This window comes from Rhinopithecus roxellana, chromosome 2, assembly GCF_007565055.1.
Source record: "Rhinopithecus roxellana isolate Shanxi Qingling chromosome 2, ASM756505v1, whole genome shotgun sequence".
NCBI lineage: Eukaryota > Metazoa > Chordata > Mammalia > Primates > Cercopithecidae > Rhinopithecus > Rhinopithecus roxellana.
In genome coordinates this window covers 163,514,317-163,523,356 of record NC_044550.1, presented here as the reverse complement: position 1 = coordinate 163,523,356, position 9,040 = coordinate 163,514,317, and the positions used below count along the sequence as shown (strand labels likewise).

Sequence of the window (9,040 nt, the reverse complement as noted above, 5' to 3'; positions counted from 1 at the left end):
TTCTCCTGCCTCAACATCCCTAGCAGCTGGGACTACAGGTGCCCACCACCACGCCGGCTAATTTTTTGTTTTGTTTTGTTTGTTTGTTTGTTTGTTTTTTGGCAGTTTCCAAGTCATTTTATTCAGAATTTTGTGTTTGTTTCCTGAATCAATAAATACTATACAAAACAATGTAAAAATGGCTACCATTTTCTCTCCCCTGCTTCCCCCCACCTGGGGACAACCCCTGGGCAACCTCACTCAGGGGTTTTAGGGGTTCTCCCTCCAGATTTGGTCCAGCAAATGAGGCTGAGTGACATAGTCCCCTGAATCACTTTCAAAGGAGCTCAGCTGAGGTGAGGAGAGCCTCTGGGATCTGGAGGTTACTAGGTTAGGGAAATGGATTAGTGTTTTTTTGGGAGAAGAGCCGGCGCCTGGGGCAAGAGCCTACCCCAAAGAAAAGGGTGTCTAAAATGTTCACGGTTCCTTCTTTTGCCTCAAAAAGTGACATTTATTCAAAGAAAAAAAATGACAAGATGTCCATCCCTTGGCTCCCTTCCCTCCCCCCTCCTGCTGCTCCTCAGCCCCCCGAGATTGAGCCCTGGCTGGGGCTGGGTGGCAGGACAACCCCTCAGATGAGGTCAGCAACATTGAGGGGCATTTCCTCAATGGAGGTGTTATAGAAGGTCTCGATGTCTCGAAGAGTCCTCTTGTCTTCTTCTGTCACCATGTTAATAGCCACACCTTTAAGGCCAAACCGTCCACCTCGACCGATTCTGTGGATATAGTTTTCCCTGTTGGTGGGAAGGTCATAGTTGATGACTAAAGAAACCTGCTGCACATCAATGCCTCTGGCCAGCAGGTCAGTGGTAATCAAAACTCTGCTAGAGCCAGAACGAAACTCCCTCATGATCACATCTCGTTCCTTTTGGTCCATATCTCCATGCATGGCAGAGACAGTGAAATCTCGAGCATGCATCTTCTTGGTGAGCCAGTCCACCTTCCTCCGGGTGTTGATGAAGATGACTGCCTGGGTGATGGTCAGGGTTTCATACAAGTCACATAGTGTGTCCAGCTTCCACTCCTCTCGTTCCACGTTGATGTAGAATTGGCGGATACCCTCCAGGGTCAACTCTTCCTTCTTGACAAGAATCCGAATGGGGTCCCTCATGAACTTCTTGGTCACCTCAAGCACATCAGAAGGCATTGTAGCTGACAGCAAAACTACCTGGGTGTTGCTGTTGAGCTTTTGGAATATGTCATAGATCTGGTCCTTGAACCCACTGGCTTAACATTTCGTCAGCTTCGTCCAGTACAAACATCTTGATGTATTTGGGAGACAGGTATCTCCGGTTAAGCATATCAAACACTCGGCCAGGGGTCCCCACGATTATGTGGGGGGCTTCCATCTGCAGTTTCTGCACCTCAGCACGCACGTTGGTGCCCCCAATACAGGCATGACAGGAGGCACCCATGTAGTCTCCTAGTGCCATGACCACCTTCTGTATCTGCTGAGCCAATTCTCGAGTGGGTGCCAGGACCAAGGTCTGGGTGGCTTTTAGATCTAATTCGATCTGCTGCAGAATCGATATGGCAAATGTGGCCGTTTTCCCAGTCCCAGATTGGGCTTGAGCGATCACATCATAACCCTTGATACAAGGTAGAATGGCTCGCTGCTGGATGGCAGACGGCTTCTCAAAACCATAGGCGTAGATGCCACGGAGAAGGGACTCTGAGAGGTTCATGTCATCAAAGCTGTCAACAATCTCATTCCAGTTACTCTCGATGACGCCTTCGGGCTCCATCCCATCGGGGCCATTGTCTCTGGATCGGGAATCCTGGCTCGCAGACATGATCCTTAGAAACTAGGGCGGAGTCTAATTTTTTATATTTTTAGTAGAGACAGGGTTTCACTGCGCTAGCCAGGATGATCTTGATCTCCTGACCTTGTGATCCACCTGCCTTGGCTTCCCAAAGTGCTGGGATTACAGGTGTGAGCGGAACCGTGCCCAGCCCCAGCCAGTCAGTCTTTTCAACTCAGAGACCCTTCTCTCTATGGAGAGAGCTGTTTTTTTTTTTTTTTCCTTTTTTTTTGTCGTTGTTGTTTGTTTGTTTGTTTCTCTTCTGTCTATTAAACCTCTGCTCCTAAACTCCTCGTGTGTGTCCATGTCCAAAATTTTCCTGGCACGTGATGATGCACCCCAGGGTATATACCCCAGATAATGTAGGTGCTTCATCATAGCATTAAATATTCTTGAAAATATGACTTTTGATGGAGGCATACTATTTCAATGTATGGCTGCTACATAATCTGTTTAACTATTTGTGACACTTATTGAATAACGTTCTCTGTTTTTGATTTAAAAGTAGGTGAGTGAGACATTTCATATGTCCCAAGGGAGAGGGGAGAGAACTCCAACAATTCTGAATGAGTTGCTTTTCCTTCATAGCTTTCAATTGATTTTTCTTCTCATGGTTTACAGACCTTCACAGGGGAGAAAAAGGATGCTTCTGCACTCTGTATTGCTTTCATTACCATCGTTGTCGAGTGACTTCAGTTGCTCTTCTGTTCCCACACTGAGTACAGAGTCCACTTCATTCTGTGCTTCCTCCCCTTGCAACCAATCTCATCTTAAGGACCAATGGCTGCTCATGCTGCCTGCCCTTATGTGGATCACCCACCTCGCTGGCTGTGTTCAAAATCCTTCTCCTTTTTTGTTTTTAGTTTTGTTAACTCGTTCTCTCCCCCTCCTTTCTCTTTTCCTCACCTCCTTCCCTCCTTGCCTTTTTTCCTTCCCTTTCTTCTCTCTCTCTCTCTTTTCCCAGCTTTCCTGAGATATAATTGACACATAAAAATTCTATATGGTATACAATATGATGTTTTGATATCTGTGTATATTGTGAAATGTTTTTACAAACAAGCTGATGAATACATCCGTCACCTAACATCGTTATTTTTTTTTTTTTGGTGATAAGAACATTTATGATGTACTCTCTCAGCAATTTTCAAGTATGTAATAGATTATTTTGAACTAGAGTGACCATGCTGTATCAACATCCTCTTGAAGCAGAAAATGTTCCTCCTGGGCACGTGCCAAGCGTAGAAAGAGAAGGCTAAGGAGAAGTGTGTTTATTGTTGGAGCATGGTGTTTTACAGTTTATAAATCCTCACCTGCTCTGGGAAAGGTAGAGATGTCTCTGAGGTGTTGGAATTACAAATTAGACCCAGTGTTTGGAATTCTTTTCCATTTTGAAGATGAGGCAGTACAGGTAGTGCAGTGGATAAGAAGGCAGACTTTGATGACAAACAGATGTGTGCTTGAATCTCAGCTTTGTCTGAACTTGCTGTGGGACTTTGGTTACATCATTCATGTAAATCATCTGAGCCTCATTCTTCATCTATATTTGGGAATAATAAAGGGCCCTAACTCATAGGCTTTGGCAAGGATCGAAAGACATAGTATACCTGAAGAGTTCAGCATAGTATCTGGAATGTCAAAATAGTAAACAAATGGTAGCAAGGAACATCATCGATCCTATTTGTCTTGCTTTGGTGTTCTTACATTCAAGGTCAATGTTTTCTCTTTTCAGTGAATAAAAGAGAATGAAAATTGAAGTGATAGCCAAAGAATGATCCCTTACGTATATACATACACACACACGTGTGTGTGTATGTATGTTTGTGTAAAATAAACTTACTTGGTTTAAATTAAAAATGAGAGTTTTAAATTAAAAAATGAGAGCTTTTGATTCTTAGAACTTGTTGAGAAGATGGAGATCAAGTTTAAGAGCGTCTCAATAGACATATTTAAAACAAGGTACTTAATTTTTCACTTTCTCAGCACTTATAGCCTTGCGAAGCTTTACAGTGGCCAACCTTGAGGGTCTGGGTTCCATGCACTGAACTCCTGGATAATAGTCTGTTTCTGGGAAGCTGCATAATTGAGCTTCCTGGTTCCAGGCAGGCAGACTGGCTGCCCTCTGGCTTTGGAACTGGATTGGAGCTGTCACATCCACTTACTGGGACTCACATGACCTTTGTTCCACACCTGAGGCTGTTCTCTGTGAGCCAAATATGGATGTACCTGGCGCAGAATAGATGTTCTTTGCTGTGAGAACAATTTGGAGTAATATTTGTTCATAAACGCAGTCGTTTCCTCAGAAAGTAATGCATTAGCAGCTTGGCTGACCGATTCCTGCTGTTCTTTCAGGCTGAACAGCAGCAGTGTCTGAATCACCTTCCGGAAGCACCTTGTGGCAATTCGCTAATTATTTTTATGATGCCAGGTCAGCAATAAAGGTGGCCTTCCTGCTTCGCTCTTTCTCCCAAGCCATGTGACAGAAGAGACTATTTTTCAAACCTGAGTTTGAGTGCCCAGCCTGCCAGGAGAGGAAGGCACTGAATATTCAGGCTGAGTTGCTTTGTACCCTTTTCCCCTTTGCATGTCCTTGTCCTGGTCCTGGTATTTTGTCCCTGGAAAGTGTATTATTTTCTGAGGGCTGCTGTGACAAAGTACCACAAAGGGGGTGACTTAACACAATAGAAATGCCTTCTTTCATAGTTTGGAAGCTAGAGGTCTGAAATCACGGTGTTGGCAGGGCTATGCTCTCTTTGAAGGCTCAAGGGGGAATCTGTTCCATGCTTTCTTTTTTTTCTTTTTTAGCTTCTGGTGTTGCCAGCAATTCTCAGCATTCCTTGGCTTGCAGCTGCTTTGCTTCATTCTCTGCCTCTGTCATCACATGGCATTGAGACGTATCATTCTCCTGGTTGTCTATCTCTGTGTCTCTTCTCCTTGTAAAGACATCAGTCGTACTGGATTAAGGGCCCACTACCTCACTTTGACCTAATCTTAACTAATTCCATCTGCAATGAGCCTATTTCCAAATAAGGTCGCATTGCGAGGTACTGGGGGCTGAGGATTTTCACCTCTTTTAGGGGGACATGATTCAAATGATAACAATACATACCCAAGCATACCTTACTTATGAAAGCTGGGGCATTATTCCTAATTATTTTTCAGGTCTGAGACTGGCTGGGAGCTGTTTTGTTTCCTTTGTAGGTAGGAAGAGGGTGGCTGAGCTCCAACCCCAAATTAGTTGTGTACACTCATGTGTTTTCTGAACATGTCCTCTGCAAGCTGCAATCGTTTGGGTGAACAAAACTCTTTTCTTATTTTTATGAGATTATAGTGTTCCAACAAATAAAGAAAAAGAAGACTCCTTTCTCCTTGCTGAGTCAAGGCTTGTATCCTAGGACTCTGTCATTCCTGTGACACCTCATCCATGACAAAACTCTTGTTTCCAGCCTGGAGGGAAAAAAAAATATTACAGTCATATTAAAAGTACCACAGGAAAGTTAAAACCTTGGAGTCAGTCATTTCAGAAAAGGCTGAACTCTTTTAACTAAACAGAGCAGCTTTGAAATTTAATAGAAATCTAGCGAGGTGTACTATAATGTGAAACAGTATTTCTTTTAGTTATTTCATGAAAAGATGAGCATTTCTATGGTGACTTTCATCTGAAGTACCTCAAATGCCACACTAATTTGATAAATTATGCTGTCTATGGGGTTTCTGCATCCTGCCCACTGTTCTTCCCAGTTTCCAAATCCTACAGAGGCACAACCACCTCTGGAGTACAGGTTGAGGCTCTGCGTGGTAGCAATTCTACTTAAACAAGGGGTTCTGGGATTTTGAGAATTTTTCATTCTTTATTTGTATTTCAGGGAGATACTTGGCATCATAGAAAGAACTGTGGATTTAAAATTAGCTGTGTGAATCTAGGCCTCAGTTTCCTCAAGTGTGAAATGAAGCATTTGGACTTATGACTTCTGAGGTTCTCTTCCAAGTTTAAATATCCAGGAGTCTATGGTTTGTGAAGACTTTTCTAAATTGCTTCGAAACGTTGACCAGGGAGTTAAGTGTGCCTTTAGGGAACCGTCTGTGACTTGGTATTCTGCTCAGTTCTGCTGACAAAATCTTCTGTTGCATGAAGGATTTCCCTGGTATTTGACCTCCATGTTCTTCAGGCTTGTCAATGTTTATAGCACAGCAGTGACCTTGCAAAGTGAAATAGCCACTTTGTATTTCTTTCTGCCAGTGTGCATGCTCTCCAAAGGCTGCCCCAGAGATTATTGATGAGGCGTATGGCCCAGTGTGATTCCTAGTATGTCTGTAGCTCTTTATAGTTTTCACAATGAATTCATGAACATTCATTTATTGAATCCCCTGATAGTCTGGAGGTAAGCTAGATTGGCACTATTATTCTCATTTGAAGGATGAGGAAGCCAAGGAACATTGAGGCTACATCACCTTAACAAGGTCACAGAGTAAATTAGTGGCAGCGGAAGGAATGGAATACAAATATTCTGGCTTCTAGTTTAAGTTTTCTTTTATTATATTACATTTGAATCAAACTGTCTAGATGGAGAAAGAAAACAATGTGACATATAGACCTACTATGTGCCGGATATACTAGTCAGGATTCAAGCCACCATGTATTTGATTCTGAGGATGAAATTCTTTACATTGCCCGATATTTCTTCCTTGATGGCTAGAAGCAAATGGTAAATACCAAGTGCCATCATATAAAATAGATTAAATTAGTTTGGTTTTATAAGCAACTTGAACACACTCTTTTTTTTTATTATTATACTTTAAGTTCTAGGGTACATTTGCACAGTGTGCAGATTTGATACATAGGTATACATGTGCCATATTGGTTTGCTGCACCCATCAACTCATCATTTACATTAAGTATTTCTTCTAATGCTATCCCTCCCCCAGACCCCCACCCTCCCACAGGCCCTGGTGTGTGATGTTCCCCGCCCTGTGTCCAAGGGATCTCATTGTTCAATTCCCATCTATGAGTGAGAACATATGGGAACACACTCAATTTGATGTGTACACATAACAGAACTTCCCTAAGCTATGTGCTTAGGGATGTGAATATCACCGGGCTGGGATTATTCTCCTAGTGCCTTCCAGGGAGCTTCCATGGGAAGTGAGTGGGGAATGAGGAAAACTGTGTAGGAAATATATTGTTTCTTTGTAAAAGACACTACTAGAAAATGTGAGGAGCCAGGAATGACATTGCCTTCTCTCTTGAATGGCTGGTGTGATGTTCAGAGATGCCAAAAATTCCTTGTGGATGCTCTTAAGTCTTTTTCCCTGGTAGCTGGGCCTATAGTAATAGCTCTAGAGACTAACCTGGAGAAAGTATTGTCAAATAGCTATAATAGTGCTGCCTTAAATTCCTCATTTTCTGTTGTGAGGACAAATGAGAAAACTTATGTGATTGTATTGTGGAAATACAGCCAACTGGGCATAGTAAGAAACCAACATTGTGTTTCATGAGAGAGTAGACTTGGGGTATAAAAGCTGTTCTGCTACTTGCTAGTTTTGGGTTCTTGAGCAAGTGCCTTATCTTATTGAGCTTCAGTTTTCCCATCTTGCTTTCTAAGACTTCAATGAAATGATCTCAGTAAAATCTCAGACCTAATACCTGGGTCTTTTCTAGTCTCAGACGAGAAATCCCTCTTTCTTCTCACCTCTTTTGAGGTAGTGGCTTGATTCCCCTTAAAATATTCTGGGATAAACCCATTTCTTTTGTTTTGTTTTTTTGAGACAGTATCTCACTCTGCCACCCAGGCTGGCGTGCTTTGGCGTGATCTCAGCTCACCGCAGCTCCGAATTCCCAGGTTCAAGTGATTCTCATGCTTCAACTTCCCAGGTAGCTGTGGTGTCCCAGGTAGATGTGGTGTGCCACCACATCTGGCTAATTTTTGTATTTTTAGTTTCATCACGTTGGCCAGGCTGGTCTTGAACGCCTGACCCCAAGTGATCCACCCACCTTGGCCTCCCAAAGTGCTGGAATTTCAGGCATGAGCCACCACGCCTGGTCAAAACCCATTTTTTAAAAAAGTAATTTATGCTCTTCAAGAAGACAGGATTAGCAAACATAATAGATTTTTTTAAAACAAGTTTTCAAAATTGTATCCTCACATCAAGCTGTATTAGTTGTTCCATTTTTTTGTATAGTCAGCATTACTTCCTTCTTGGAAGTCTCTTACCTCTCATGTATTTCTGGTGGGGTTGAAAATGATGTGGCTCTGCCTTTCTTGCCAAGTGATTGGCTCAAGGATGGACATGTGATCCTAGAGGAGCCAATCACAGTCTTTGAGTTTGCTTTGGTCGCTAGTGGATAAAAAGCAACACTATTCTCTGAGATTGCTGGCTGTAGGAAAGGTTGAGCCTGGGCTGCAGGTGGCTGTCTTTGATGCCATATTGAAAGAGCCTTTTGAGGATGAAACCCCCATGTAGGAAAACGGAACAAATAAAGTTAGAAAGAGAGATTTTTCGTGACATATTTGAACCTCTGTATCTATCTGACCATCCTTAAAATCAGCTCTGTCTTTGGTCTGACTGATTAGTTCCTTAGGATAAGAACTTCCTTTGTGGTGCAAGCCAGTTTAAATTGGGTTTCTGTCGCTTGTAACTGAAAAAAACCCCTAGTGGGTGCTCGGAGTGGGTTGCGGAGTCAGTTATTCTGGGCTTGTTAGGAGGCATATAGTGTAAGGGGTCTGTGTAGAAAGCAGGCGAAGTGTTAGAGTGGGTCCCTGATGACCAGCTCTGCCAAATCTCCATGGTCAGAATCTGGCTTGCTTTTCAAAACAGACTTGCAGAGAGAATTCAGGGCATACAGATTGATTCTTGATGCTCATCCAACACAGCTGGACTATGGACTTTTTGAGGAGTCTGGTTCCAAGCCAAAATCTTATGTGTGATCTTTCAGGCCCAACTAGAGGCAGGTACAAGGCTTTGTCCGGCAGGCCTCGTGGCGGGAAAGCTACCCTCCCCACACCAGACTTGGTGCACTGCCAGTGCATTGCAGTTCTCTGGAGGGAGATACAGTCAAGAACTTAGGCCGGGCGCAGTGCCTCACGCCTGTAATCCCAGCATTTTGGGAGGCCGAGGCGGGTGGATCGCGAGGTCAGGAGATCGAGACCATCCTGGCTAAGACGGTGAAACACCGTCTCTACTAAAAATACAAAAAATTAGCC

The 9,040-nt window shown here is 43.3% G+C and overlaps 1 pseudogene across 1 annotated transcript; it reads right to left on the bottom strand.

The window, feature by feature from the left end:
- Positions 1 to 389: 389 nt before the first annotated feature.
- On the bottom strand, positions 390 to 1,850 carry LOC104656325 (annotated as a pseudogene). Its single transcript, XR_004055056.1, has one exon. The product of XR_004055056.1 is annotated as a eukaryotic initiation factor 4A-I pseudogene (transcript).
- Positions 1,851 to 9,040: the final 7,190 nt, after the last annotated feature.